At 36.0% G+C, this 27,880-nt stretch overlaps 2 long non-coding RNA genes across 2 annotated transcripts in view; one reads left to right on the plus strand and one right to left on the minus strand.

Moving 5' to 3' along the window:
• LOC110476492 (uncharacterized) overlaps positions 1-16,523 on the minus strand; it is a 74,672-nt gene extending 58,149 nt beyond the window's left edge. The window contains exon 1 of the long non-coding RNA XR_014951537.1: positions 9,063-16,523. This is a non-coding gene — a long non-coding RNA (uncharacterized LOC110476492). The remainder of the gene's footprint in view (positions 1-9,062) is intronic.
• LOC146763674 (uncharacterized) lies at positions 1-26,899 on the plus strand. The gene is made up of 3 exons (XR_014951538.1): positions 1-5,031; positions 21,478-21,573; positions 23,360-26,899. It is a non-coding gene; the product is annotated as an uncharacterized LOC146763674 (long non-coding RNA).
• Positions 26,900-27,880: the final 981 nt, after the last annotated feature.

Consider the following 27,880-nt stretch of genomic DNA (forward strand, 5'->3'; position numbering starts at 1 on the left):
CAAGTTCCTACATGTCTTTCACATGCCTTATCAGAACTCCTGGGAGGATTGGTTCCAGGATATTCCCAGGCAGAGAGGTAAGGCTGACTAGTTGGGGGTTCCCAGGGTCTTTCTTTCTACCCTTCCCTTTTTAAAGATAGTTGTGGTGATTTCCTTTTCCCAGCCACATGGGAGTTCCTGTGGCTGCCATGAATCTTCAAATATCATGGAGAGTGACTTGGCAACTTCCTTGGCCAATTCCTTGTGCAAAGATCAGAGATTACTGTAGACTCCTGGTTGTTACCACTCAGGCCAGAATGGACTACATCACACAGAACAGAAATGCAGACTGCAAGAACCAGAGTCTGACTGTGGGTGAGAAAGAAATACCTCTTTTTGTTACTAACTCATACTTGTAACTTGTTTATCTTTTGCATGTATTCAGATAGTGCATAGAAACATATTTGCAGAACTGCAGAGAGGCATTATTTTTTTAAATAAAAGGCATTGACTTTGTTATACATATTTGTGTTGTGTTTCAACTGCTTGGGGAACTATGTTCAATTAAGAAGTCAGAAGTCATGAAGCTAAATTAATCTGGGCAAAACTCCATGCTCCATGTTATACTTGTACATCCATGAAAGAAATGAAGAATTGTTTTAGCTCCCTAATACTCCTGCTTCTTTCAGCATGTCCCAGCTGAGAAATAGGACACAACATGAAATACTTTATAGTTTTTTATGTGAAAGGTGACTATAACTGTCACTTCTATTTATCTTATAGTTTCCTGGGTTTTGCCAGTCTTTTAGTCCATTCAGACAGCATAGCTTTTAATTTACCTGTCATCATTCATATACTACCCACTTGAGCATTGCAGCAGGGAAAAATTATGTGAATTTCTGGAAATGCAGACTTCCTAAGAACTATTTTGAGAAGTAATATTACACTATATTTGCAGTCATCTTTTGTATAAAGGATCAGTAAAGAGCTAAGAGGAAGAGTTTGAAGCATACGGCACTTACTGGAAAAGGAAATGGACTTACACAGTTTTAATGAAGGGAAGTATTTTTCCCTTGTGATAAATTGAAGTGACATGCGAGGGTGGCCCTTAAAAATCCTCCATTTACTCCCTTAGGGCAAAATCTCTTAATGGGCTAGGTCCAACTTCACTAAAGATGATAGAGATTCTTAATTGGCTTCAATAGGCCTTGGATCAAGGCCACAGGAGTCATATAGATCAAAATATTTTCGGCTGTCCAGCTGGATGGCAAGAAATGACTGTAGTGATAATATTTGTATGAGAAGCTTGTATTTTTACTTTGCTGTTTCACTGTGGGGAAAAACATATTTGTTGTTTATTTCTTTGTCCAATACACATCTATAGCTTTCTAATGTCATGCAGAGAACACTAATGCAATATATTATGCATGCTATCTATGTTATGTTATGTCATTGGCTTTCACCTCACCTCATTTTTCTGTTGAGTCTGGAAGGTGGTTGAGGGCTGATGAGAAGGGAAATACCCTAAATCTGTCAGATTTATTTAGACATGTTGATGTGTTTTGAAAAAATGAGTACTCATTGCTGTGCATTGTTTTTCTGAGTAAATTTCTGAACTGGCACAAGCTAGATTCTTTATATGTGCACAATTGCATTGATCAGAATCTGCTTTATTTTTTTCCCATATATGATATAATTTATTAAATATGGACTCCAACAGTCACAGGATAAAAAATATTGTATCTACCCTGAAATAATTTTTCTGTTTCTGATTTTTGTTAACATATTTTTTTTTTATTCCATCTTTCCTCTTTGTGCTTTATTAATTCACTTTCATCATGAGGTAAAACAAATACAGTAGAAATATACTACACAAGTCTCTGTAACAAAAGAGCGCACTCTATCCCTCCACTGTGTTATTCTCAGTATCCACATGGTAAACACACATGAACATAAAACATGTACATAATCCCAAATTAAGAAAAGATTCTAAATGAAAATATACAGTCTATTATGGATCTTATTTAAGCAATTTGCTGATTGATATTGTCGTGAGATTTTCTATCCTGGTTTACTAATTTTTATAGGAAAACTAAAGGGAAAGGAATTACTAGAAAAAAATTAACAGTTTCAATTAATACCCTCTGCAATTTAAGATGGCAGAAACAACATTTTCTGAAATCCTCAAGTGCTTAAATGTCTTGGACCTTTTCTATACAATTGTTTTTAACTACAATTCAGAACATGAACCAACATAACTCAGCTTCCATCTTAATATTACACCTCAGCGCACAGAACATCTGTACTTGTGTGTAAAGAAAAAGACATTTTTATACAGCAATTTTGAAATGCTTCCATTTATTTATTCATGAGACCCCTAAAACTGCTCATGAAATTCCTAAAACTGTTCAGGTTTGCTAATCAAAGGAAAGTAGTGTCACTACTGAAATAAACACCTTTTGAACATTCTGTTATAATTTCAGGAAATAAAATGAATAGCAAATTCAGAGATATCTTGGCTAATTTGAAATATAAAGATGTCACTAGACATCAAGTTTTCAAATTACATGTTTTCAGCAACTCTTTACAGGCTTGGGCAGTAGTTGCTCATGTGATGTAGACACTGTTTTTCTTGCTTCCAAACTCTTACTTAAGTACACAAATCAGAATTTACTTCCTTTTGTCAGTAAAACAAAAACGAAAAATATACTTTCTAAAGGATTCATATACTGTGGTCTGAAATAAGAGGAAGAAAAAACAATTTAATTAGGACATGGAATAAAATCTGCTAAATATCCTCTAAAAAGTAGTCCAAAGGAAAAAGCAAGAAAAACAAAGAACACAATACAGACAACTTTTTTTTCTTCCCTTCTATGTGTGCCTTTTGTTTTCTTTTATGTAAAAACAAATGGTGTACTGTAGCCAATTTTTTTTCACTTTTTCCTGAGATTCCATCATATCCCCTACTTCCTTTGAAAGTAACTGGATGCCACAGATAGTACTAATCCAAACCAACACCATACTTGGAAAGGGACTGAGAAGAAGATAGAAACAAACCAATGCACAGTTAAAAGAAATATGGAAAAAAACATAAGAAGATGGTTAGTGCATCTGATTGAAGAAATTCTTTCTTTCCCCAGTTGTCTCTCTTGCACAGACACACACACATCTACACACTTGATTTATTTGTGAAACAGTGTCTTCTAAACTTAGATTTTTGCAAAGTGGAAAGGCAATTAAACAGAACAGCTTGAAGCTGCCAATCACTCCCACTACCAACAAAAGCATCTACTATCACATCTACTATCAAAGGAAATAATGTAATGTAAAAAACCCCCCACATTCTACCAAAGAAAACAATGTAAACACGCAAGTAAAAAATAAGCTTGTTTATCATCTGTCATAGAATAGCTACATAGCATACATTTTTTAACCCTCCCCCCTAAGGATATGTGTTTTTGTATCCCATTATGTTAATTTGGCCATGCATGTGACATGGAAGTTAAGGAACAATGGGAGAAGTTAGCTTTCCTGCATGCTTTTATGTTGGGGAAACACACTATTACTCTTGCAGGTTGGGGTGTTGGATTTTCAAAAAGTTTTTGGCTTCTGGTGTACAAATAAATTGTGAATCACAGCTTATCATCACTTAAAGATGCATGTGCATGCTAGAGTTTGCTGAAACATGATTGGCTGCTACATAAATCAATCTGATAGAGATCAGTCCCATGAAAAAAAAAATATAGCATTAGCCTCTTCTTTTGGAATGTAATTCATTTTAGATAGTGGTTATTGATGATTTCATTCCACTGGTACATGTACATGTCTCGACCATGTTTTTATATAAAATATTTAAACAGTACAATGTGTTCATTTCAAGAATGACCATGAAGAAACAATGATTAAAAATTTGTTTTTGCAATATTCCAGATGTAACATTTTCATACAGAAAACTTTGTTTCCCTTAAAATGAAATTAATCTTTTACAGCAATTTTATTTTATTTCTCTACCTTGCATGCAACATTTACGTGTTTATCACTGTAATATTTTCTACACCAGATTTTTTTTTCACAATTTCTGTGAATACTTTCAATTAGCCTTATTATAGTTAGACCAGATTTTGCTGATGTGAAGTATGTGAGACTAAGCCATTGACTCAGACACTCAAATTGTCCTTGATAACTCATCCTGACTTTGGATTAACCCTTGTTACCAAGGGGAGGTTCTTTGCTTTTGCAATAGAAGGTTCTTTGCTTTTGATTTCATATTAATTTCCATGTAAGCATATAACTATTTTCTTTGATCCATGAATCATAATAATGGTAAAAAATGGACTTTGAAAACATCCTATGTAGATACCTAATGGTTCCTCATAGCACTGTGATAAATGAGGTGAGCACTCTAACACATAGAGAACAGTAGTGACTTGTCAAAAAATCATAACAAACCACCAGTAGAAGGGTGTTTGTGAAACATTACCCTGATCTTCTCCTTCCTTTCAACGTGTTTTAAATACCCATACACAATCACATGCAAGTTCTGTGCAAGATGAAATTCAGCCTCTCAGCAAGGAAAATGATATATTCTTAATATATTCTCTGAAATTTTTACTTGGGGTTAGCTTCCTTTTTTCTCTGTCCTCCACCTCTTTTCAAACTGAACAAAGCATTCCTTCCAGAAGGCAATCTCTTTTAAAATACACCATTTTTGACATTATCTAAACCAGGAAATAAAGCAGTCTGGGAAAAATATCTTAAAATATGAAAAACATTTTATTATGTGCCTGGCTAGTTGAAAAGCAGAGAAACAGAATCTTACTAAACTTTCCAGAATAATTTACCTTTAGGCTGAGAACAAGCATGGAAAATTCAGGGAGCTTCTTCAAATGTTTACTTTTACTAATCTCTCCTCCTTCTTGAAAACACAGAGGGACAAATAAAAGATAGATGAGCACTGTGTTCTTGCAGTGAAGGACACCTCCTGTCTCCTGAGGAATATTCTCAGTGGAGGAACTAAGCAGTACTCAGTTGGGTAATAGTCCTGAGTTCATGGTAAGAGTATGTCTGAAACTATTTTCTCCAGAGACCAGAGATTTTGAAGTATGCACCTTATCTATAGACAGAGGTTTTGGAAAGATTTTCTGAGCTTGTATGTGTGTCTCTCTCTGTCTGTCTGTCCATCCCTCCCTCTCTTTTTCTAGTAGAAACCTTTCGCATTCTGGTGACCTGATGGCTGCTAGCAGGTTTCTCTGATCTGTTTCTGTAAATGACATGCAGAAGGCTTATAAAGCAAAATCTCATGTAGCAGAATTTTTCTCTCACTCATAGAAATCCTCTGGTTTTGCTGCAGATGTTTTTCTGTCATTCTTTGCATCCCCACTTTCTGCTTATGCTGCAGAGCATCATTCCCACTGGTTTTCAATGAATAGAGGAAAGAGAAAAGAAAGGGAAAGGAAAGGGAAAAGGAAATTACGAGGGAAAATCTACAAAATTGTCTGCAATTCCCAACAGGCGCTAACAGCAGTGTCATTTTTAATGTGGTCTTGGGGACACTTGTGTTTGAGCAATTACCTTTTTCTGGAAAATCTTTTGAGGTTGTTTAAATTAGCTTGTTTTAAGTTAATATTAATTCAACATCACTTACAAAGATTCTGGTATTAGCTCATGGAAACATTGTTTCTATATAATTAGTTCTGTCATGTTCTGACTTTCTGAAAATTACAGGATTGTTTGCCATTTTGACAGAATGCTGACACAACAATCATTTATTTCCAATAAAATACCCCAAAGGAATAAATACAGCTCTGTTATAGTTATGTAAAAATAAGGATATCCTAGGAACTAATTGATCATACAATATGTCTAATTTCATTATATTTGACAATGATACAAAAGATTATGCTAACTGCTAGTAGTTTGCTTATGTGTTTAGGCTGAAATACTTATCAATATTCTTGGAAAATGCATTTCTGTGGGCAAGTTTTGCAGGGAGGAGGAAAATCAATCTTAATTGTTCTGAGTACTACAAGAAGAATTAACAGTTACTCTATGCTGAGCACTAGGTTTATGAAAGTCGTTGAAGGCTACAAACTTTTTCCAAGTGATGTTTTATAGAACTGCTTTTAAAAATCCCAGAGGGTAAATAGTATTCTCAGAATAAACAGAAAAATGCTGACCTTGTCAGATTTAGCTGCTGAAAGCCAAGCTGTTTTAAAACTTAGAGGATCAAGGGTCATGGTAATAAACAACACAGATAAAAAGAAAGAAAGCAAGGAAAGAAAAAAGAAAGAAAACTGGAAACAAAAAAGGACTACACAGTGAATATAAGTAATAAATATGTTGACCTTGATAAGAAGAATATGAGATATTTATGCAAAAGCCAGGCAGGGGTGAAGAGATTGCAGAGGGAAAGAAGAGAAAGTGCACAAATTGTATTTGGGAAAAAATATTTCTTAGAACTTGTTTTGAAGCCGGAAATGAGTCACTTTATCTTCATGTGTTTTTGGTTTTGAAAGGGGAGAAAGGTCAAAGCTTCTTTGTTTTAAATAAACTGGTCACTAGTTCTGAAGTGTAATATGATAGGGTTCAAGAATCCTAATGAAACTGGTATTTTCCTGACACCCTGGGCTGCAGCACCTCAGCAGTTGTATGGTCATGTATTGTAAGCCCAGGGAGTTTTATAAACAAAGGCATTACAGAGCCTGCCTTTGCTCATGACCTTCATACCCTGGTGCTCCTGTATCAGCCATATGGGCAGTGTGATGGCTAAATTTGCCACCATTTATATACTTTTCCAAATTGCAGCTGCACACATGGCCCTCCACCGTTATGCTCAGAAACATGAACTAGAGTTACTACCTTTGGCCCTGTATGATGCCTCTTTCCAAAATTATTTTGTTGAGGTTAAAAAAACAAAGTGCTGAGACACTCAAAGTGACACAGAAATTAAAAATGCCATTGGAAAAAAAGGCAACAGGAATGCTACAGCCAAAAAGCCCACGCTCCACCAACCCAATCCAGAAAGGTTTTAACAAGGCTTTTGGTATAAGTGAGTTTGCTGAGGTCTGGAGTTTACTAGAGCCCTCACAGCTGTGTCTACTGGGAGTTGTGTTTACCAGATTCTACATCTAAGGTACTCAGCTTCTAACTGCAGGCCAAGAAACACTTGCAGAGGGAATGAGATAATAGCAAAGAAACAATATAGATGAATTTCAGCACTGCCTTGCACTGGAACACCTCATGGTAAAGGAGAGTCTTCATGCTGTGCAAACAGAAAAGGAAATAAATAGTTCTATATAAGATTAGAAGTCAAAAGAACATCCCACAAGCAGGACAAGGGAGGAAAAACTTCAATGGAAAATAAATGGAACAATCTCTTCCTATTGTTCAAGGTGTGCTTATAGAGTTACAGAATGGTTTGGGTTTGAAAGGACCTTCAATATCATCAAGTTCCAACCCACCAGTCAGTCATGGACAGGGACAGCTTCCAAACCTAGAGCAGGTTGCTCAAACCCCATTCTGGCCTGACCTTGGACAGTTTTAGGGATGGGGGAGCCACAACCTGTCTGGGTCACCTGTGCCAGTGCATCATCACCCTCACAGTAAAGAATTCCTTTCTATTTTCAGATCTAAACCTGCCCTCTTTCAGTTCAAAAACATTATCCTTTGTTCTGTCAATATGTAGTCTTGCAATAAGAATGTGTGTAGTGCTTAATACAGGTCTTCACATCAGGCTTGTGTGGACAGCAATCTCTTAATAGTTAAACTCCCATGTCCTATTATTCTGCACAAATGCAAGGTTTTTATCTTTGTCTCAACTCATAGGACCTTCCTGTTCTTCTTGAGATCCTTTCCTGACCTGCTCTTGAGATCATTCTCTTCCAGACTGAGAATTCCTATAAATTTTGTTTGCTGATTCATGCTGCCACTTATGTTTAAATGTGAGATATCAAGCTGTATCTGTAATATATTGCTCCTTTTTCTTTATCACATTCCAAGCTTTACACATTAGATAATGTCCTAAATGTATAGAATAATTTCCATCTAAAAGTTCTTTCCTACATTGCTTCTGTAATTACTTCAGGATTAGGCTAAATGTTCTTTAGGAGACTCATTTCTTCTTTCGGTGTTCATAATACATCTTCTGCAAAAGGCCATCTGTTCCCAGACCACTAGAAACAACAATGAAAGAGCACACTTATACAATAACATGGGGATATGTATCACTGGCTACAAAATTGAAAAGCAATTATGGTAATGAAAATTGTGAACTTTTAAAATGACCAGCTTCATTATTCTTTGTGGCATCAATCCCCAAATTGGGACAATTACTCAGTTTACAATAAAACTAAATAAATGACTGATTCATTGGACATTAGCTGTTTCAGAGGTAGCATCATGCTAGCTCTGAAGCAGCTTGCTGTTTGAAGTAGCACTTGAAATGACCTATTATGCAGAAGCACCCCAAGTGCTTGGATTTCCTACTTTGGCCTTTCTTCAACATTCCACTTTCTATTGTGCCTTCTCCTTTTTCTCTAGCCTTGAATCAGTCTGTCATTCATTCAAAATGAACCAATAACTGGAGGTAATAATTCCTTTCCAGTTTATTTTACTTTCCTCTTTATCTTTCTGCTTACCCATGTCTGCTCTAGGATTTTGTGCCCGAGAGAAACCAGCCTGCTTTGACTGTTGTGATCCTGAGACATCTGAGAATGAATTTCTGAGGATGCACTGACAACATGCATATCATGAAAGTGAAGTAATTTAACAGAGCAGAATTAGGTAGGGTGCTTAAGGTGAACCCTATAAACAAAGACTTTGCCTATACCTTGGCAGAAGCCAGGAGGACTAAACAAAAACCAAACCAGAAAAAAACATGATAATTTCAACCTCTTTCTTGAGTATGGTACAGGCAAATCAAACACCAGTTTGGTTTAGGTTGTTTGGTTTAGGTTTCTAACACACCAAAGAGATTCTTGATTAGAAACCACCAATCAGTAAATACTATGTTGTGATAGAGGTACAGGGGAGGGTATTGGTCTTTATTGTGCTCAGTGAAAAAGGTTGAAATATTGCTTTCTTACCTTGAAGCACTTTATGATTGACTTCAAAAAACTGATGTTCACAAAGCATCTCTAAGTCATGTTTTCCTGCTTATCCACCTGTTGGAAAGAAAAATGAACAAAATGAGAAGATATTCAGACCTATGACAAGATTTTCTAAAAGTTGAGTTAATCTACAGTCCTTCTCATTTATTTTTGTATCCCTCCAGAGGGGGAAAGATTAATTGTAAAAATACTAGTTTGCTTTTCTGCTCAATCTGGAAAACAATGCAATTAGAAAAGTTTCAGTAGAGCTTCAGATATGTCATTGATCCATGCATATTTCTAAACCTTTAGAAAGTTTCTTTGTTATTGAGGAGTCATCAGATTAAAACCTAAATTAAAGAAGGATGTTCCTGTGAGTTAGTGTTGGACTGGGAATCAGAGACTCACTCACTGCTGGAACTGTTATAGACTTGTTTTGTGATTTTGGTTGTGATCCAGCAATGCACTTTAATCGTTATTTAATATAAAACCCTGGAGTGGTGCCTTGAAATTTAAGCACACAGTTAAGTCTTTATTAAACAGGAGAGTTAGTCGGTCTGAACTCATTTCTCTAGCTATAAGATGTGTTAGTACTTATATTCTCCTACAGTTTATTTTTACAGAAAACCTTCTGGAGCAAAAAATATATCTTCTGATCTGTGCAACACCACGACCAACTGATGTCAGCTGGAGCCTGTAAAAATCATTCTGCTGCAAAGCAGTGATAGTCAATGAATTATCTTCTCATCCTTTGGAAGCAAGTAACTGTTATGAAAATACTATTTTCATGGAGGCTTAATGGAGAGGGGATAAGGGACACTTACCAGTTTCACATCACTCACATCCTTCTGGTTTAAGGGTCCCTCTCTGGCTGCAGTCCCACCTTCTCCTGCTGCTGGCTGGAGAAGATTCAAGCTGCTCCTTCAGCAGCCAGCTGTAATTGCTGCGATACAGCAGCAGGGAGTAAGTAAGGCAGTAAGAGAGCAGACTAATGTACCTGCACTAAAGCCTACAGTTTGGGAATGAAATGGAATGAATTTTCAATATTTTGTCTTATTTGTTAATATTTTACAATTAATTTTGATAAATATCTTTTTTAATACTGTGCTGTAAGGGAGCTCCCAAAGCCTCCTTTATTTCATGGTCTTTGCATGCTTCCTACAATGGATTGTGAAGTCTCTGTACTTGCCCAAATACAGTTAGAAATTTTGTTCACAGAGTGAGAAAGAGTGCTCACAAGTAAGAAGGATTATTAATTTCTACAGCAGCACTGAGAATATGTAAGCAATACAAATCATCAATAATTCACTTTAATTTAAAACGTAATTGAATCCTCACAGATCCTTTGAATACTTCCTGGCTACATATATGACCTGGCTACACATTACATTGTATGACTATCTTTTCTCCTTAGAAAATATACTTATATTTCTCCTTATCTTTATTTTTTCAAAACCAGAGAGAAAAATCCATTTTGTGCTTCTGTGTCAGACAGTCTACTTACAATTTCTGAGACAGGCCTGAGGTCTCTAAGACCCATAACCTCTCTCTTGTGTTCATTCATCAAAGCGCCTATGATCTAGCTTCTACATTTGGATGACAAGGAGGAGACTGCTAATTGTCTTGGAAATGTAAAATAAACACCTTTTCTACATATGTTAATGCCATTGTTTATTGACTACTTAGGTTGGATGTAATTGGGGCCACTTGGGAAACATAAACAGCTCAGGGCCTGTCAATACCTGACCTTTAGAATATTCAGTACAATCAGTGTTATGTGGTGTTTAACAAGCTGGCCTTTTCATGTGGATGCAGCTGTAGTTGTCATGCAATAAGGAATGAAGATCCTGTTCTTCCTTACAAACTTTAAAAATTATTTTTAATTTCATCTGTGGTGTTGAAGTAACTCAGAACAAAATAAATTCTTCCACTGGAAATGTAGTTTGCAGTCACAATCTTTGAAAAAAGTGAGAACCAGTTTCATGTGAAAGGCAGGGAAAAAACCAACTCCAAAGCAGAAGAGTGAAAAGGGGCCAGGATGTTAAACAGTTTAACTAAGAGTATCTTCATGCATTATGACATATGGCAAATGTAAATTAAGCCACCTTCAGGATGTCATAAGCAAAATTTTCAACAGTGGTTCTGATGACTGAGAGGGTCTTGAAGAATCTGTCATCAGCAGACCATAAAGGCTAAAACACAAGCTATCACTAACATGCAGATGTTATCAGGATGTGACTTCAGGACAGCTACAGATCCTGATGGGGAGAAAAAATTGCAGATGTTTAATTGATTATTGTGGAAACTAATTGCAAACTATTATCTTTTAATTATTTAATTTTTTTACAAAAGAGATAGTCTATGTCTTCAGCCTCTATTGCCAGTGGGTAAGTTAAGAGTTCCTGAAAATAAAAACAAACAACTTTTTCAGTGAGCTAATTAAAACTGTTAATATTTCTGAGCAGACTGATAGATAAACATTTCCATTTCAAATTACTCTTTGAAAGAAAGAAAGGAACAAACAAAAAGAAAATCTCAAGCATACTGCCTTCAAATAATGAAATATATAACATTCTATTTTAACAGAAGATAACAAGAAATCAGAAATTGTTCATACAATGGTGACTTATTTTACCATAAAAAAAAAGAAATAAAGAAAAACAAAATGGAAAGACAAAGTGACAAAATGAGTTTAGAAGATAAAAGTTAAGGCCAGTAATTTAAGATAACATTTCTTACAAAGTACATACAACAATACCAACAATAAGAAACCAGTTGTACAGACTTTTGCCTTTAAACTGTTTTTATTTACTGACCATGATTTGTATAAATGGCTATTACAGTTTTCACCAGCCTCAGAAATTCCTGGGAATGGGGGAGTAAAGAAAACCTTTGGAAGGATTGTGAGTACCAGGCAATGAGACCACAAGTTCTCTACAGCAAATACAAATTTCCACAGTCTTTTGGTGACTTTTCACTTCCACAGTCTGTACTTTACATGTTTCAAAAAGCTGAAAGTCAAATGCTTTGGTAACATTCCTTGAAGTGAGGACCACTTTTTTTTCTTAATAAACTAAAAAAAATTAGTTTCTTAATAAACTAAAAAAAACCCCAAACAAACCTAAATTAAATTTAAACTAAGTAAAAAATTAAAATGAAACAAAACAATAATATAAGATAAAATATGTTTGATGTTACTCCCTCACCAAGTGGCTTTCAATATTCCATCAATTGGTGTTTTCTGCTCAGAGTGTAGAGCTGAAATAGGTCAGTTTACTAGTGCCCTCTTCTGCTTTACACTGGTCTCTGCTGCCCTCTCCTAACCTCTGCTCTCCCTCCAGCAGTGTCTGTTCTTCCACTCACTGTTCCAGCAGGACCTTGGCCCCCTTAGGTCCCTCACGTCAAACAAGCAGGCATCTACTATATTACATGGCCTGAAGGTGACTGCACAGGGAGAGAAGGGGAGAGAAGGGGCGGGAGTGCAGGGAGGGGGGAAGGGGAGAGACAGAGACAGAGAGAGGGAGGGAGAGAGTCCTTGGAAAGGTAGGATGGCATCCCTGAGCAAAAATGCATCAATCACACCAGTCCAGCTATCGCAATTAACCCTTAGTTAAGCTGGGACCTTCTGGAGAAACAGAAAAGAATTTGAGGGAATATGAGATGCTATCTGCCACAAGGATTACCAATCTACATGTGGATCAAAGACAATTCCACATTTTACCCTAGTGATTAGCTGTAATTAAATAAAGTAAGTCTGTTTAAACTTCATTAGCAGCAAGACATTTGCTACAGCAGAGTGGGCACAAATCATCCATTCTTAATTAAAAGATAATCCACAGTATGACCATAATCTTGTTCTAAAAGTACACTCTTTCCCCTTGAAAGATTTCTTCATCAAATAAGGATAAATAACAGTTTCTTTCTGTTTAAGCTACAAAGGAATGGATGCTCCTTCCCATTTGCTTGAATGAGTGCTGAATGTGCCTGATAACATCACTTTGGCATGCTATTATCTAAAATGGTAGAATACCTCACTTCAGCAAAGTCTGACATAAATCTTTGAAAACAAAGAAACTGCATATGTATGAGCTGAAATAGATATGACAGTGTTGGCACATTAATATTCCTGTCACTGGGGGTTTCAAACTTTTAAGGGAGATGATATCAATGAATTCAGGCTGTAGCTAGTGGAAGAGGACAATGTACTGCAGGACAATTATTAATTACATACACCAAAACATATTAAAAAAACATACAATACAGTCCAAAATGCATCATGGTACAGACCAGTGCTAAAGATTCCTCTGAGTCCTACTGCAGCTCCATTGTGGGAGGATAAGTCCTAATCAGCAGCAAAAAGACATTTCCCTTTCTACTTCTACAGTTGTGGTGGTGGTGGTGCATGGACAACATGTTTTCAATTGTCACATAACAACCCTCATTAACAGTAACTGCAGTGCCCAACTGAACTCTGCCCAGTCTGAAATGGACCATTATATATGGTATGAGTGTGATGTGAGGGTATTCAGTAGGGATCTTTTATTATTTGATGCTAGAGTGTGTAGAAGATGTTAAGAAAAAGGTATTATGTCTGTGTCTTCTAAGCAACACCAAAGCTGAATATTTCCTATTTTATTCGGAGGAGGAGGGAAAAAATATCCAAAATTTTTATTTATGGTCCTTTGTCTTAGTATATATGCTGCTTACTCAGCTCTGCCCCTTGTGATGGGAATACCTGGGCAAACTGCAGGAATTAGAGATCACAGACATGAAGATTACATTGTAAGATCTGTGGGGCAGAGCCTGTTAACTCAATGAGGTACCTTGATATCTTTTGATCTTTAAAAGTAAGTGAGGAACATGAAAGCCACTTAATCAGCAGAAGAAAATTCATGCTAAAATCCAACCCAGGATCAAAACTCATGATTTAATCTGCATATAATTCTACAAGTAGCTTTTTAAAATTTTTTAATGAAAGACTTACTGGCAGTGACTATACAGCATGTACTTGTCCAGTGACATGCTGACCTTCAGAGATAGGACAGAAGGGCTGCTTAAAAGCTTTTACAGCCTTTACTTTTTAACTCACTAGCTGTTTCTCTTTTTCTTTGTCTCCCCCCAACTCTGCACTGTTTTGAGCCTATGTGAGGCTGTTTTGAGCCGTGACACCTGACATTCAATAACCTCTCAGCAGTTGTGGATAAAGGCCTAAGAAAATTCCTCTTTCACAAACAGGCATGAAACACCATATAGCTCCATATAAAAGCATCTCAAACACACTTGATAACAAGTCAGCTCTTTTAGGCTACTACAAGAGGGCACTAGTAATTTCCAAATATTTTTAAACTTTACTAATAAAATTCTGGAGAGATGCTAAGGTGAGTGCTTTCAAACAAGAAATATGTCTGTGCTTTGGTTTTGACTTAACTCTTTTATTACACTATTGCTATCTGTCATTTCCTGCATGTGTCAGTACTGTTTCTGAATCACAAAAAATGTCATGGATACACCATGCAAAAAAGAAAGAATTTTGTACCCTGCCATGATAAGCAACATCACTTTGAAGAGAAAAAAATTACATGTTGATAGATTATCAGGCAACTGCAAGGTATTATACTTGCCATGGTCTTACACCAGTACAGTGGAAGTTGACAACAGCATCAGTATTCTCAAATCCCATCCATTCTTCAGCTAGTTCCAAATTCCTTTGTGCCTCTAGGATCTGATTTTGAAATTAGATTAATTTAATATTTGAAATTGTGGAGTGACTTCTGTGTGTATCAATGGACCAGATTTTACCTCTTTATTTTATCTGAAGCAGCATTTTATGTCCCCAGTCAACAAGACACTTAAGCAAGAAATAATTTTAAGTGTATGTATAAACCCATCAAAATCAGCAGGACTACCATTTGGGCTTAACATCATGTATGTCTTGCATGTATGCCTTGCCAAACCAGGGCTTAGATATTAATGCATCCAAGGAGAGGGGACACATTTTGACTTTGAGCATTAAAGTGTCATGGGAGTAAGGTATTTTTCCTAATTACTTTAGTGTTCCTCTCTGGAGGAATTACAGTAACATCAAATTCTGGTGAAACTTTGAGTCATTCATAAAACCCAAAGGATTTAAAAACAGAACAGCTGAAACTCACTACTGTTTACCACCATAAATGACAGACCAGAAAAAAAGCTTTCCAAGCCACAGTTTTCCAGCTGACCAAAAATCAAGTAATTGTTTATCAAAGAATTAATTCTATGCTAAGTAGGCAAAACATCCTTGGAATGGACTATTGATATTCAGTGAGCAAAGAGAACTAAGGACTTTTTAAAAACGTAGTCTTTTATGTCAGTTCATTGCAAAAAATAATGAACTATAGTTACCTCTTCATCTCCCTAGTGCATTTTTAGGATAGTTTATTTGATTCTGAAATATCTGAAATACTTTAGCGCCTACTGTAAAATGTTCCTGTAAGAAAAAACCCTTTTGACAGTTACTTCCACAATTTCACTGAATGGATTTTATAGTATTATTAAGAACCAAGAGAAATGCAGATTCTCTTTAAAGCAATATCAATAAGTTAGCAAATATTTGCATAATGTGAAAGCTATCTGGTCAATATCTAATGAGATGAAGAGAAAACTTCTGGCTTTTAGTACAATATGAAGATTCCATAAGTCCTCTGATAAAAGCAAAATAAAAACTTCGGCTTCTAAAGTGAACTACAGATAAGGTTGCATCTATTTTTCTCATAGACATTATTTTTGAAGGTTTGCCACTATAGAAATGACATTCATGTATGCTGTTTAAATAGAGGCATAAGTAGCACAGACCTTACGTTTGGATTTCACAGACCCATGCTTTGGATATCATTCTAACAAGTAAATAATACTTTTTCCACTTTTGATTTGTGACACAGGATTTTTTATGTTTTCTTTTTAAGAACTGGAGATCATGAGAGGTCAATAATTACAGAAACTCCAATGGCTGGAATTCCCCTCCATTGGTGTTTATATATTTCTGCATCTGGAAAACATACCATTGTTTCTATTTCTAAGTACATTTTAAGATACAGTTCTTAAACTTAATTTGACATTGTTGGAGTATTAGCTTCTGTTTTAATTTTCATAAGCCTGTTGTGATGTGATGATGTTGCTTATTTTGATTGGTCATTAAGGCCTAGATCTTACTGGTTAAATAAATCTGCTGGGCCTCTGCAAAATATCATTGAAATCAGTTGCAAATGTGAGGAACTTTATCTGTGCAAATCAAACTGTGAAATCAAGCAAGACAGAACAATTTTCTCAATCAGTTATTATTAAATAGAAAGCATATAAATATGAATACTTTTTATAAATTTTTCAGATTATGTCTTTACCTTGTAAATAGATGATTAATCCTATATTATTGGGAAAGCATCTATGTACACAAAAGGCATACATAGAAAATGACAGTGTACGGACGCTGTGGGTGTCCCTTCCAACTCAGAATATTCTATGATTCTGTCATACTGTAAGCAATTAAAGGTAATAATGATAACATTTAAACAATACACCTTCTTGAGAATATATCTTTCTATTGTGTTGATGGATTTCTATGAAATGTGGATTTTTATAAATATTAGAGAAAGAGACATTGAATGTGTTCACCTGAATAGAATCTGCCTACACTTCAAGGCAGTTTCTTTAAGAAAAATTTCTGTCTGGCTTAAATAGTCTTGAAAGATGGCTTGCCTGGATGAACCTTTTCCAAAAATCTTAAATTCTGATTTGAAATATAATTTTTCTCTTTTTAAAGTTGTTATGCAATGTCTTCTTGCTTTTAGTACCCAGTTCAGAATGTCTCAGCTACTGTCAAGGCTACCATGATTTCTTATTGTAAAAACATTGCATATGTAAAAATGTAATATGTCATATAGAGTCATTAGTAACAATCCAGGCAAAAGGAGTTTTTCATTTCAGCATATGGGTGGTGTTTATCAGCTTACTAAATGCAGTCAAATTTTCTTCAGCTCAACTAGGATAGTAACAAGTCTTCTGCTAATTTGATTCCAGTTCTCATACAGAATCAACAGCAAGAGAGATCTTATATGTATGTATGCTTCATCAAGCTTGCAAGTCTATTTATTTACAATTCAAAGATCTTTAATAGCAGTTTTTATGTTCCTATAGTCTGGAAAGTGAAAACTGGGGCCTTTCCAAGAGACAGGAATTTACACAACTTTAGGTAAACTGCTGGAGTACTTTGTTATGGTTATAAGATCTAAGAACTTGTGCAGGACATACTCGCAGGTGATGGCAACACCTTTTATCACACAAAGCAGTTGCCATTTTATAAAAAATATGCAGAAAATTACCTGGTCTAGGGAAATATGCTTCCATGCCTCTAACTTTGGGTGTTATAAAGATATAACTAGGAAATAAAATTTACAACTCCAGTAAAAACCAAGAAAACATGGATTTGACAGTTACTAGATATAAGAAATCTCTCTGTGCATTTAAGAATTTCTGTTTCTCTTGTCCAAGAGAGGACTTAACTCTCAGTCTCTATGATGTCATCTGTACATCGTAATAATATTTTATTTAATATTTTTAACTAGGAATATGAAGGATGGGGTACTGAACTTAAGCTAGCAATAGAATTTATTTCTGGTTGTTAATATATATTAATCTATCTATTGATCTATCTACTTACCTAGCTATATCTAGATAGAATATAAACATAAATATATTCCTATACAAATACATATACTTATATGTACACACTTACATATACACATTAACAATATGTGGGGATGAGGTTGTATATTTGGATATGATCTCTCTTCTGATATCTTAGTTACAGAATACTTTTACACAGTATATTATTAAATATTTAAAATCATTATTTACACCCTTCAAGCACTCAGGCATTCTCTCCCTAAATCATCAGATTTTGGAAGTATTACAGAAAGCATGGGTATAGAAACCAACAGAAAGGGTTTTGGAGAAGGATGGTTCAGCAGTCCTGTAGGATGAGGGAGGGCACTTTTTAAGAAGGTGTGGTTGTGGCAGAAAGTAATTGACTAGAAAACTGGGGGATGAAATACTCAGAGGTGACACTACATAGGTAAAAAGGGGCAGAGGCATGCCAGTTTTGAAAAGAGGATTGGATATGGATGTCATGGAAAAGCATTTGGAAGTGAAGGAAACTGAGAAGCACAGACTGAACTGGGAATGGGAATCTGTGTTCTGCCGTGTATGTCTGTCTTTCAAACATCTCAATTACTTATGAGGAAAAGATGAATTTTCCATTTCCATAGCTAACCTTTTCCCCTTCTTTCTCATCAAATGGCAAATCCCACTGTTCAGAGTAGGGTATACAATGAAACAATCTTTAGGTAAATACAGTACAAGTGTATTAACTAGCACATATTCCTAATAATGTATTGAATTTTCTCTCTTCTCTGGCTCTCAAAGTTGTAAAATATATTGATAAGTTCCAGTCAACAATATAGGCTGCAAAAGTCTTATTTTCTCCCCTCCTTTCCCCTCCCCCAAATGCTGAGCTTTTAGTCTAATTACTTCTTTGCAGTCTCAGCAAGCCAGAGAGGAGAATTTTATCCACTTCGGCTTGTTTCTGAATACTAACTAGCTAGGCCAGTCAAGGCTCTCTAAAGAGTGAAAGTGCATGAGAGACACACTGCATTTGACACAGTCAGGAGGCAAAAGAAAGAGCAAAACAAAAGTCTATTCAGGGCTGAATCCTCTGATATACTTACCCATCCCCCACCTCCTTTAAAAATAAAGAGAAAGGGGAAAACTCATGAATCCATGGCTGAATGCCTGAGGTTGTCAGAATAAAGGACAATGAGTGACAGCTGACTGTCAGAACAATTCTCAGAGTCTGAGTTATCACTTTTTGGCATTGTTCAAATAGGAAAAAAGCATGTATGCTTAACAAGAAAGTATTGCAGAAGTGCTTTGTGAGGGGCTGTGCTCACACCAGCTGCAAACAACTGAGGAAGCTGTCGTTCCACATGGATTTTTTTCCATGCTCTGTGAAATCTTCCCTACTGAACTCATTAAAAACTTTTCTAAGCATGTGGGCACTAAATGATGTCTTAGGACAACAGGAGTCATAAGACATTTCTTTTAAGGAAATCCTGACAGGCACACCTAAAACTGATCTACTTACATGTTCACAGCAGTTATGTACCTGTTGATTATTTATAAAAACCCACAGCAGTGAAGGGCAATCTTTAAATATTTCCTGCATGTTCTACTTGTTTAGGATCTCCTTTCAAGCTATTTTTTTTTCTCTGCAGATTTGACTACACTTTCATCTTCACTGACTGCCTTAATCCTCCAGTCTTTTCTGTTCCAGTGCATGATCAGCTTGTTTTTAAGTCACATCTACCCACATTTGTTAGTGCTGAAACATTACTTTAGGCATTTAAATCTCCATAAATCCATACAAATGATGCACAGGTTTTCCTGAGAAAGGTCGAAAAAGCTAAAGCAGAGAAGATTTTCAGATTATTTAAATAATGCATTTTAAATTGGCAGATATTTAGCTGCATGGTTTATGTACTAAAAAGAACTACCTTAGCAAAGTAACAGCTCATGACAGAGACCCTGGAATGACAGGGTTTCAGTAATTAAAATAGATCTGGCCAGTGTTCAAAGCATTAAGTCACTTAAGCTTGTTCACCATCTGTACTAGAGAGACATTGATTTTATTCTCAGCTCCAGGGTCTGTCAAGGTCCATAACAACTGGAAATAGGACCAAGTGTCCAGGTCTTGACACCTAGGCACGAGGGCTGCTCTGTGGTGTGATCCTCCCTGAGAGGGAGGATGTGGCCAGGAAGCAGCCAGTGAGCGGGACAGACATGTTGGTCTGTATCACTCAGTGCTAGCAGAACATCATTGTGGGAGAGCTCAAATTCCCGGTACCACTCCAGCAGGCGTTACTGCTACCAATCTTTAGAGAGAAACAAAGAAAAAGTGTTGGAATGTAAGTGAAAAACAATAAGGAAAATAGGAAGTAGTTAATTCACAGATTTTGACTTTGTGTTTGTGTTTTTTTTTTTTTTTTTTTTTTTTTTCACAGCTAAGAGGAAGAGATTTCTGTAACTGGCAGATATGATACTCAGAGGTTCCAGAATTTGCATAAAACTAGTAAATTAAGCACCTACAAAGAGAGGAAATCTGTAGATAGATTTTAGAAAAACTTATTTATCTGTTTCTGTAATCTAAGATCTGGAATAAAGGCTGGGTTTTCAGGAAAGGGAACAGGACTTATGTAAAACTCTTACCACTTTTCTTAGATCATGAACTTAGACCTGAACTTGAACTGAACTTTACAACTTTGCTTCAGTGTCTACACTGATATCACCATTTGCTGATCTCTGTATGTATAAATATTAAGAATAGAAATGCTCCTTTACTTGAAAGAATCCTATATTTTAAAATAAACCCACCTACAACTACAAAAATTAAGCTTATTTTTAAAGGTAATGCCTCATCTTGCTTGATTTGCAAGGATTTGCAAACATTTTTTGATGCCTCTATTGTGTGGAAGACATGGAGAAATGACTTTCCCATGGGCAGCCTCATTATATTACCCAAATTTCTCACAAACACTCTGTCTGTTCATGTGGATCATTAGTCATAACTATAAGAGCTACTCTCCAGACATCCCATAAGATGTTTATGGAAAATAGAGAAAAAAATGGACCAGGATTTCCAATGCAAAACCAAGCAACTTAGTTTTGGGCTTTCGGAACTTTCAAATCTAATTAAAACACAGGCTATTTTTTTTTGCTGGTCCTTTAATAATGACATGACACTTTACAAGAACTGTTGCTGCAGTCTTCCATTTTCAGGAGCTTTCTCCCTTTAAAGTTTATTTTGGAATAATGGAATGCCTACTAAAAGTAGAAACCATTGTGTGTTGCAGGAGAAAGAGGTATATCAGAAATTAATATGCAAAGAAATAGAAATATGAACTGGATGAATAATCACATGGAAAAAAAAATAAAATTAATAGTCTGTCTAAAAGCTCTGTGCAGGCAAAAGAAGATCATCTCCCCTGTTTAAGTCTTTACATTCACAGGATGCCAAATAATTTTGTATTTTGCTGCATTACTTTCCCTTCCAACTACATCATGAAGTTTGGCTAGCTAAATTAGATGTCTAGAAATCCCCTGGCTTGCTCTCTGGTCATAAGATAATCTTTCCCAATAACTAAGGTAACTAATTTAATTTTAAATGGCCTTTTGCTGGAGACTGTCTGTTCCCTTTGACTGAATGAATTTAACACCTTTGGAGAGATAGAAGTTATAGTCTGAATTTCTTGCTTGTTTTCAGGACTAAAATGAGATAATTTCTGTTTCCATGTTTTAAAATTTCTCATTCTCCTGAAATTTTCAGGTCAAGGTGACCAAGAGTGATGTTGCTTCTGGTGTTTCCTATAGAGCCTGCTCACTTTCTGAAGAGATGAAGCAATGTTCCTATAAAGCCTTGGAGGTACAGGGGTCTGGTAAATTTCTCTTCTATGAGCACTATTTTGTGTTGAAAGACAAAATACACAGACTTCATAATTATATGTAACATATGGTACTTTACAGAGCTGTTTTCAATGTGTATCACCTCACAGAATGCACACATCCACTCACAGTTGTTGTCCATAACCTCAAGAAACTTTCTTGTTCTCTGCTTGCTTTCAGATGAAGGTACTCAGGACCACATAACACCATTCACGGTGTTCCACAAAATTTTCAATCCTACTAACCAGTGTGTAATGGATGTGTGTGTTCATATGTTCTTGAAGTGTTACCCATTTTTCATGGCTACCCTGATGATAAACATGCAATCATAAGAGATTTCTGCCAAAGTATCTTAACTGTGGGAACTCAAAATGTCTCTCAGACATTTTTAGAGGTTCCAGGCCTTGGTCAGAAGCATTCTAGACCCTGGCAGACAACTGAAAAACAGCTGTGATTTTGAGTTTGAGCCATGGAATGAATTACCAACTTTGGAGGTGGAACAAGCAATCACAAAAGGTTAGATAGTATAGTAAAAGTAGTTACAAAGTAGAGGGGAAATTTTTTTAGTACTGTACAGGGGGGTTTTAACACATGTTCAGGGGGGTTTTCGCTTTGTACATGGGGGTCAGAAGTTCTAAGATGGAGGAAAGTGGGCTGATCCTGTTCTTCCTCCTTCTTCTTCCTTACCTCCATGTTCTTGGTGATGTTGGCACTCACAGATTGGTTTAGAGTAGAAAAACACTTGGCAACGTAGGTAGTAGGTATTGGGGAATAATTGTAAACATGTTATATGTAATATATCTTATAAAAGATAGCAGCAGCCCTGGGCGGGGAGAGAGACGAAGAAGACAGCAGATAGAGAGGATGTCAGTGTGTGTGTGTGCCTCTACCCAGGCTGCTGATCAAATAGCCGCAGTCCAAGAACATAATCTGTTAGATAACTAGCAATATCTGTTAGATAACTAGCATAATCTGTTAGATAACTGCCTTGAGACCGAACAGCTAAGCCTGCGGAGTTTTTCTTTGGAAGCACAGGTTGGAGGAGGAATTTCACCACCACATGAGGCCCCAAAGCAAGGCTGGGGTTCTCACACTTAACCAATAGGATTTGTTCAGTTATGTGGTTTGGTGCAATTTTGTTTGGGTTTTGTTCCTCTCCTGTAGTGAGCGCTGGGGCTCCAGGGCAGTTTAGGTGAATGGAGACGAGACATCTCTGAAGGTTGCTCTTAGGATATAAGGTTTATTAGGGATGGAGAAAGGTCCTGCCTCGAGCTGCCAGATGCAGCACATGGCAAGGCCTGGGGAGATGGGGGAGGGAAGAGACACAAGGATGCTCTAGGAGAGGGTGGAGGTCCTAAGAGGGGAGAAGATCCAAGAGAGCGTCTGGCCCCTCAGAGACCCCTTATCAGGGGGGCTTCAAGGTGGGCTGGAACAAGGCTTGGGCCAATGGGGTCAGAAGCACTTGATGTTTCAGGGAAGGGATACAGGTGCGAGGTGAACCATACATTTTGGGGGGTGAGATGGAACAGTCCACTTGACCCCTGGACCCATCCGTAGGCAAGGGCATTGTCCAGCCAGCAGAGAGGACCGTTCTCATCCTGGCTGTATTATTTATGAATATCCATCCTTCCCAACACTCTCCCTAGCAGTGATGGGAAATGTATGGGAAACAATAGAGTGAAATCTCACTTTGTGGAGCCAACAGTACACCTCTGGCTTGCTTTGTCCTGAGTAACTTTTGTCTTCTCTTTCTGGCTTACCGGAAGGATATTATCAGCTCCAAGAATTGACTGCTTCAGCACTGGAATGAGAATATATCCTGCCACTCTGCAAGCTGATAAGAAGGTGTATGGAAGAAATTCGGAACATAGCACTTTAAGATTTAGAAAAATGGTAGATCTACTGAGGTACTGTCTGGGAGGAATGTCTGAAAAATTCTCTGGATGTATATAGGCTTCTTGCCACTTCTTTGCTCTGAGTAGTTAAGATATTTGGCTATCAAGATATATTTATTGTTTCAAGTAAATTTCCAGATTGCTGTAGGCACAATCATCACCTGGGCCAAATCATTTACCCTCTCTTTCTTCAAGACTTACTGTCTAATAAACTTCAGAACAGAATTAGACCTTCCAGAGATACAAGAAGCTTTAATTTACTTCTGCTGAGAAGAGAATTTTTTCTCCTGGAGAGCAGGAGAAACATCTTGTCAATCCTTGGAACACCTGTTTCTGGGACATTTAGACTGAGTGGTCATAGTCTTACACCTCTAAGACTTATTTCCTGTTTAGAAAATCATCTTCCTAAGAGACAGATGCAGAAGCCTAGATGCATAAAAGTAATCAAGGGGAGCTAGGCTCCCAAATACCTTTGTGGAAAAAATCCTGTTGATAGTTGTATTACATGTCATCCCCTACTTCTTAAAGCACATGCTGTTGTATTCTCTTAATGCTTTGGAACATTTGTTAGGTTACTCCCATTTTTTTAATCTAAGTAGAGTCAAAGAACAGACAAGGCAAAGCAATAAAGACAAGGCAGACTTTGGACCAGTGGACATCAGTGCATGCAAGCTATTTCAGAATCGATACAGATTTCCTTTTCGACTAGAGAATGCAATGACTGTCAAAATGTGTAGAATTCCCTTTTTTATCCACCACTACTGGAGTGGAAAACTGTCCATGTATCTCACAGATGATATCAGACCTTATAGGATCAATACAACCTGGGAACATGGCCCTGATAAAAGGATAAATTCTCTGAGTACCAGCTTACAAACAGGCTCCAGAAAAAGTGTACAGATAAAGACAGGTGAACCCAGGGAATATGCAGCACTCTATACCACATATGAAAAAAATGAAACTTCTTAATACAGATTTGGTTTAGTTGGTTGGTATGAAATGACACTTCAGGAGCTTTTGTATTTTAATAACCTAAGTGAGATAAGCATCTAATAAAATTACTATGATGAATAACTATAATTTTATTCTTTTAATGAGAATAAGTAGATAAGGAAAAACACAGATTCTGAACATACTTCCAAAAATACTTCCTGATTATATAAATATTTTTAGAGGCATCACTGAAAGAGAAGGCCAGTTTTGCTGTGGGAGCACTACAGCTAAATTTTTCAATATTTGCTTCTTGCAAAAAAAAGGGCATGTGTTGAATATCTTTTACTATATCTAGCATCTTGACTGAAAATAATGATAACATACCTCTGTTAAACTGATGGTGTCATGCTCATGTTCCAGTTGGACGGGAAGATCCACAATTATCTCTGTTACTTGGATAGAACATTAATTATGTTGAGGTGAGTTTATGTTTGGGGTTTCTTTGGGGTATTTTTGTGTTTTTATTTTTTTTTTTCTTTCTGTTTATTTATTTATTTTAAATTAGTTTGCTAGTTTAGTCAGTTAAAACTTTACAACAGAGATGTGAGATGCACACTTCTACCAAGTAGGAAGTTTTCTATGTTCTTCTATTAAAATGGAGTATCATCAGACAGGAATTTTTGGACTTATGTTTGTTAACAAAGTACAAAGTTTTTTCTCTTTTGGTACTTCCAAGTATTTAGAATAGTCTGAAGATAAACCTTGAAATGGTCTGTGCAGCAAGAACCAGAAAAGTGTTCCAGAAAATGGAAGCATATAGTCAGGTATCCTTAGTGAAAAATGATTATCCATTAATTGAATTCAAATGGTAGAATTGTAAAAACCCTACAAAAGAAAATTGAAGATTTTCCTTTTCTCTGCTTCCATACAAAGGAAAGAATCTGAAGGACAACTGACATTACCCAATTACATAAAAAAAAAAAAAAAAAAAAAAAAAAAAAAGAAGAAAATTTAGATCCAATTGCCAACTTTTGCATTGCTTCAATAGAGGCATAAAATAGAAAAGCCTGAGGTCTTTTCTTCTTAAGGGTAAAGTGAAGAGATATTATTCCTAAACATCAGGGTACCTGGATGTTAGACAGGATAAACAAGTGCTGTCAGAGAGCCCCACAGGGGCAAGTGGGCCCTAATGTTGTAACTGGCCAAAGACAGTCCTTGTTACAACATAAAATTTAGAAGGTGTCAATCTTTCTTCTTGAGTAGAACAAAATATTTTGTTGTCTTGACTTATAATAGATACATTTTGAATATCTTTCCTTTTTTATTTTTTTCTTCACAGAGTTTTTATTTTTTGTTTGTGCTGTAATTGTAAAAAATCAGTTATTTTAACCTAAGCTTAGGGACTAAATTCAGGACTAGTTGTAACATGATTCAAAGTTGTGCTTTATGGGGTAAATTTTACTGGGGAATGTCAAGATCACCTTTCCCTGGGACTTGTGTTTGTACTCAAGTGAATAATAATGAAAGTGGATTATGAGGTTAAATGAGAGGACCACACCGACACAAGTCCAAGACAGTTGATCACAAAATGAGGATAATTGGAGTAAGAGCACTACAAGAAGTGAAGATTTTTGCTATTTAGTGCTGAAATTTCTTTCCTCTTCTGGCATAAAATTAAAGTTGCTCTTTAGGAAAAATTTCTTGACGAGACAAGTTTGTTTTTTTTTTTTTTTAGTGAACAGAATACATGATTTTGAAATCAACTTACAATTAAATTATTAAATTTTGCATATCAGTTTGTCATCCACTGGTCCAGACTAAGAACATCAAGCTCATTTTCTATGCTTACTAAACAGTTATTAGGTGGTAGCAGCAGATAACTTCAGGCTAAATTAGAAATATCAGGCTAGATGTGAAAGACCTGTATTTTATCAATACTTTGGGTGATCCATGCCTGCAGTTTTGCTTCCTATCAGGTCCATTTTAAGAAATAGATTTTTCAGTGTCTTATTATGGGAAGGACCATTGTAAAAACCAACCATTTTGTTTTCATGAGAAAAAGTCCAGTTATATTTTGTCAGGTCTCTGATGTGGTAGTGTCATGCAAGTACTGTCCTTCTCACCACTACTCAAAATGGCAGCCTTGAATGCTCTTTAGGTAACATGTAGTATTTCTCAGGAAGTGGTCAAAAAATTAATTACATATTTACAATTCTAAAATAATTTTTACCAATATTTTACATTCTGTGTCAATGGTCAAGTAAAGATGTTTAGCTTTTTTTTGAACTCACAGATAAAAGTCCATGAGTCTTGATGCTTCTATGTAAACCATCATAACAATGTACTACTTTGTAGTGTGTTCCATCCTGGAAGAATTATGACACTTCAACATGTACTCCATCTACAATTATGCATAAATTTTATGCATGCTTGCTTTTGAGGCATTTTATATATGTATTGTTCCAAACCAAGACATATATATATATATATATATATATATATATATATATATATATATATATATATATATATATATATATATATATATATATATAAACTTTTTATTTGGGAAAGAAAATATTATTACTCTGAATTAGAATATAAGCTATAGAAGATAAAAACTAAATTCAAAACAGTGGAAATGAAAAAGTTAAATAGATATTTACCTCTACATTCCTTTCCTTTCAATTTAAAATCAATTCACTCACAGAAAAACCTATGCCAGCTGGGGTGCTTAGTAAGTCATATGAACTGCTGCTCTGGTTCCCTGCTGGTTTACGATCCTAGCTTTTCAATGCAGAGCTGCTATTCAGACTTCAGTACTTGTGTTGTCTTTGGGTGTTTAGTACTTACAGCACAGCACTTTCATTATGGATAGCCCAGTTTTAAGCATTCTGTCCATTTATCTGAGCCCTCTGTAAATGTCTGAAGGAGACCAGCTGAGTGCTCAAATTGAGTCACCTAGATAACATTTTTTAATTTTATTCTGCTTCTCATCATATTCAAACTTTGTAAATAACATTGCTTTAACTCAGCCTTGAAAGGGCATGTGTTTAGCAAAGCCTGCATTACCAAAATACTTCAAAGATTTATTTTATCCCCTATTTAAAGTGGAATACATAATGTCCCTTAAAATATTGTCTCTATTTATTTTGCTGTGAAAATGTAAAAATATTCATTATAAATCAGCACAGACTTTTTTATTCCTGAAAAAATGTATTTCAAAAGTGTTCTCTAGATTGTTTGAATTAAAAATCCTTTATTATATATTGAGAGTGAATCTATAAATTCCCAAACACTCCTGTTTCTGGAACCTCCCACTCAAGGAATCAGTTTCCTTCACTCAGTATTTTCCCAAAGAAAGATCATATGATGAATGTCTGTTTTCATTCTTCAGAAGGATATGAATAAGAAGAAATTATTCTGAGTACCTTAAGTAACCCTGCTATTGAAAATGGA

Source organism: Lonchura striata, chromosome Z (genome assembly GCF_050655825.1).
Source record: "Lonchura striata isolate lonStrDom1 chromosome Z, ASM5065582v1, whole genome shotgun sequence".
NCBI lineage: Eukaryota > Metazoa > Chordata > Aves > Passeriformes > Estrildidae > Lonchura > Lonchura striata.